At 39.7% G+C, this 5,000-nt stretch overlaps 1 protein-coding gene across 7 annotated transcripts in view; it reads right to left on the bottom strand.

Moving 5' to 3' along the window:
* The window catches only part of LOC123764321 (solute carrier family 15 member 2), a 75,893-nt gene that overhangs the window by 43,162 nt on the left and 27,731 nt on the right, over window positions 1-5,000 (bottom strand). For 6 of the 7 annotated variants that reach the window (XM_069316096.1, XM_069316098.1, XM_069316095.1 and 3 more), the window contains exon 2: window positions 1-573. This exon is cut by the window's left edge and continues 715 nt beyond it. The exons of the other annotated variant lie outside the window; for it this stretch is intronic. The gene's annotated coding sequence lies outside the window, so the exon portion shown is untranslated. The remainder of the gene's footprint in view (window positions 574-5,000) is intronic. 7 annotated transcript variants of the gene reach the window in all.

The following is a 5,000-nucleotide window of genomic DNA, read 5'->3' as shown; positions in this document are numbered from 1 at the left end:
GGAACACACCGTGTGTTCTATCACAAGGGACGGAAGACGGGGAGGAGGAGGGAGACGGGAGAACCTAGTCGTACAAGATATCTACTTAATGCTAACAATTTGTTGAAGCTATTGAACAATCCTCGTTCCTCCATCTAAGAGATTATAAAGAAAGAATGCAAGATGTAATACGTAATTACAAGGAGACCACCAAATTGAAATTGAAATTGAAATTAAAATAGAAATATTGAAATTAGTATCATTTACCCGGGTGTTAAATATTAATTATAAGCAGCCAGATAGAACCAAAGTCAACCTGCATAGAAGACACCGGTGGCATTACAGATGTTTGCAATAAGCGGTGTAAATAAAACATTGAAAATGTAAAAATTTAGCAGGAAAATGGTAAAATTCAGCAGGAAAATACAACAAGAAGCTAATGATAGCTTATAATGATATTGACAAAGTTTCTAAAAGGGGTAATAAGTGCACAAATGTATGGGATTTGAGGGGCAGGTAAGGGCGAAAGGCTGACCAAGAGGCATCTGGGGGTCGGAGTAGACAGGTGGGCTACGTCATGGGGCCGTGGGACACCTGTAACGGACACATGAAACACAATGTCAGACATTTATGGACCCAACAGTAATTGGGATGGGTATGACTACAGGACACCCACTACACACTACATAATAGTAGGGAAAATTGAGACGTAGACCGATTCCTTGGCCAGCTGTAGAGTTGCATGCAACATTGTTAAGGTAAGATTTAATATTTGCAACATTGCAAATCAACATGACACAATGGGATTTGGAGTTACAATTAAGGGCATGTGAGGGACAGGTGGGGTGAGGGAGACCAAACGTACCAGTGATCGATGATTTAGGGGAAATGTCATTGTGTTTAGAATAGATTCAGTAAGGAGTATTAGTAGTAGTAGATTGCTTCGTTCAGTGAAATGTACTTACGAAGTTGCAGTTCTGATGAAATTATGGTTTTGCATAGCATAAACTTGCATTGTAATCCGTTTGCAAAGGAATATTACATGACCATGAAAAGTCACGAAAATCCTACTTACTGACTGTCCCAAATGTTTTTATTATTATTTTCATAAAAACGTTTGTTGACACAACATGCATGCGTGTCAACCCTCACTCACCTCCCACCTGTGTCCTGCACACCCCCATGTGTGTCTATGTATGTATTAACACGATGTGCTGAACGGGGTGAGAATAGCTTGAGCTACCTCATCCCTTTGTGTGTATTTTACCTCAATAAACTTATTTCAATTTCAATTGCACACCCTTCTTATCCTAATGCTTCTTGTTACAACATGTCCTTGCAATATTGCTTGGCTTTTATTAGATGACCAAACACAACACAAATCCAAGAAAAGTTTGTGTCACACAAAACACCTGTTTAAACCATCGTCTGATCTGTATGAGGCATTTAACTGTTTTATCTAATATATATATACTGAATTTGGCCATTTAGAATTTTGTTCAAAAAATACTTTTCCGAAACTTTGAGTGTCCCAGTTTTCAATGATCTTAATTATAAACCCTGCACAATTATTTTATTTTCAGTCGTTAATTTTCTGCACACACACAGTAGTGTAAAGCATTGAAAGAGGTACAAGAAGGCTTGTAAGCGCCACACAACATCTAGATCTCACTTCTCACAATCACAGTTAGGGGGTCACTATCAGGCAGACACATATAAGTAGGTCGAAGGCAGGATAAAGCCATGGATGAGAAGCTGTGGAGTATGCTTGATGGTCGGGATCCATCAAGTATTTACGCAACTTACCAAACCCACCATGAGAGTAAGAACAAGACCAGAACGTGAAGATGCCAACGTTGACGACACTATATCTCAAGTTCTAAAGGTTCCTTGCTCCGTTGCTCTTGCAGAATATGTATCACTAAGATATAACAAAATTACCACAAACTAATTTGGGTGACTTGATAGACATGGTAAACTGACATAGCTAATAGCCGGAAAATCTAATATATTTATATAAATGACTTGCTAAGCTACAATCAATACCGAGTCACCAAATACCAAGACACTTTTTGCAACAAGGAAACAAAATGCAAAATAATCACATACAAGCCATCCAGAGGTATTTTAACTCTCGCTGAAAAGTATCCGAATTGACAGTACGGTTTAATACTAAGTGTAATAAGTACAATTTGTGACTGCTAGGAATAGTACATAATTACACTTGTGCCATTACATTTACCTCCCCCATATTCGGAGGATGGGCTGCTCTTTAAAGGTCTTTAATGACGTTAATTAACTGCAAATAATTGTTTCGACTCATTAAGCTATGCTAATACATACAAGGTTAAATAAACATGAGATAATATGCCTTTGGCGGAGTGAGGTGGCAAATATCACCACCACAAAAGAGAGAGAGAGAGAGAGAGAGAGAGAGAGAGAGAGAGAGAGAGAGAGAGAGAGAGAGAGAGAGAGAGAGAGAGAGAGCCAGCCTGGTTGTGTTAAAATGGTCGATACATAGCTCTCGGAGACCGCCTTTCCACTCCTGGTCACTTGATTCCATGTTTCTCCTGTTTCTGGCCATGTTTCTCACTGAGGCTGCTTAATTATTGTATGTCTCAAAGCCGCTTCCGTGTATAGCCCCTTCCATTTACTTATGACTCAAACCTGAAGTTATCATACCGATTTCTCATCTGTCTCCAGCTTCCAACCCTGTAGTTTCTCATTTGAACCTTGCCTCTTGATCTGCACCACCACAGAGTGGAGTGTGCACTGTCCCAGAGTGCACCGTCCCAGAGTGCACTGCCCTAGAGTGCACCACTCCAGAGTGCACACACGAAGCGTGGGTATAAACACGAGCAGCATAAAAAGCAAAAGTGGTCACTTTCATTCCTCTCTTGGCCGAGGCCACGACGGAGGCTAGGTGGCACCTTTCTCAACAGGTTAGTTGGTCCCTTCTCTAGGGTGTAGCCCGCTACACAACCTGCTTGGTGACACACTACACCCCTCCCTGCTGCATCTCCTCACCCTTCCTTCTCTGCTACACCCTTCACCTTCCCTCCCTGCTACACCCTTCATCTTCCCCTCCCACTAAAATAAAAGCTTCCATCTCTCTCTCTCTAGCGCGCAGCCTACAAAGGTCAAATGCGATAAAATGAATTTATTTTCAATTAAGCAACGCTTCCTTTCACCTATTGTTTCTGTTCACCTAGCTGTAAATAGGAACCTGGGAGTTAGGCAACTGTTGGAGGGTTGCATCCAGGTGAAGGTCAATAGGTCGGTTACTTCATCTAAGAGAACCGCCATAATCCTAATAGGCTTCCTGCTCTCGACAATGGCAAAATAGTGTTATGCTAGGTGTTCACACGAGGCTTTTTACATGCTAATATAAACTAAATCACATTGAATATAATTTAATATACAGTTTTCATAAAATGATTAGATTTTGTTTTGCGTTAAACAACTTGTATAAAGTGTGTACGTAATTGAAACTGTGAATCGAAATATCTCCTCACGAGGATACAATACTGGTGACTCAGCTTTGTCTGGCAATTAATTACTTGTTTTAGCTTTGAGTAATTTAATATTTTGTTTTCAGAAATAGTAATTTGTTTACGCTAATTTCCAGCTGGTTTGAATTGGGAGCGGCGCAGGGAAGGTTGGCAACGTCTCCAAGGACGACTTTTTGGTGACACTTTAAACAAACCGCTCGATTTGCAACTCTGTAGAAACTACAATTTGTTGTCCTAGGGCCAGATTCACGAAGCAGTTACGCAAGTACTTACGAACGTGTACATCTTTCCTCAATCTTTGACGGCTTTGGTTACATTTATTAAACAGTTTACAAGCATGAAAACTTGCCAATCCACTGTTGTTATTGTTATAAACAGCCTCCTGGTGCTTCGGAGCTCATTAACTGGTTTAATAATTGTAAACAAAGCAGCCAAAGATTGAGAAAAAATGTACACGTTCGTAAGTGTTTGCGTAACTTCATCGTGAATCTAGCCCCAAGTTAGGAACGAACGAGCCTAAGCAACTAACCTACCTAGGCACGCATAGAAAACGTCAATATTAGGCTGCTGTAATTTTAATAATACGTCCCTTATATAACGATTGGATTGATTATGGGTGATACTCTCTACGTCAATTGATAGTCATTTACTTTATTTTATATAAAGCAAAATAAATTGGCTGAAGACAGCGGCAGTTCAATGTGTAGAGTTAACGAACTTAATTTTTTTGCTCTTTGATTAGCATTTATTATACAACTGGTCATTGTAACCCTATTGCGTTTAACTTTTCAATGTGGTTCTGGTTACCACTTGCTCTGAGCACACACGAGAACACATGGATGTGCTCACCACAAACACAATAATATTATATAAACTTTAGACAATAACCCCCACCAGGAGACTCGAACCCTAGCCAGCACAGATGCTTCAAAACACCTGGCATAGCTGGTACACCTTTAACCCACTACACCATACTCAGACCCTTAAAAGACATGGAAATTTTTAGGGGTATTTAACCCCCCCCAAATATCCCCACCTCCCATGGTGGGGATATTGAGCAGGTGCCATGCTCTAGTGCCTATAACTATATATATATATATATATATATATATATATATATATATATATATATATATATATATATATATATATATATATATATATATATATATATATATATTTACAAGATTTACATTAGTTAAGCAATGGGTTTATATATAATATTGTAAAAGTTAAAAAAAGAAGCAGAAATAATGTATGTGAAAGTGTGGTAACGCACTGTAAAGTAGGACAATCAATCAATTAATCGAATAGCTGACAGTACAATTTCCAGTCAAGAATGTAGCACTCGGCCTAGGCAGTTCTAATCGTCTCCAAGACGCTACAGCTTCGACACAGAACAGGCAGCAGACTAGGACCGCATCCAGCTACAACGCTCTCCCACATAGAGCTACAACGCTCTCCCACATAGAGCTACAACGCTCTCCCACATAGAGCTCCGCGACTCCG

The sequence above is a fragment of the Procambarus clarkii genome, chromosome 82, assembly GCF_040958095.1.
Source record: "Procambarus clarkii isolate CNS0578487 chromosome 82, FALCON_Pclarkii_2.0, whole genome shotgun sequence".
In the NCBI taxonomy this organism is placed as follows: Eukaryota; Metazoa; Arthropoda; class Malacostraca; order Decapoda; family Cambaridae; genus Procambarus; species Procambarus clarkii.
The sequence above is the reverse complement of the archived record's forward strand: the minus strand, read 5'-3'. Positions and strand labels throughout refer to the sequence as shown.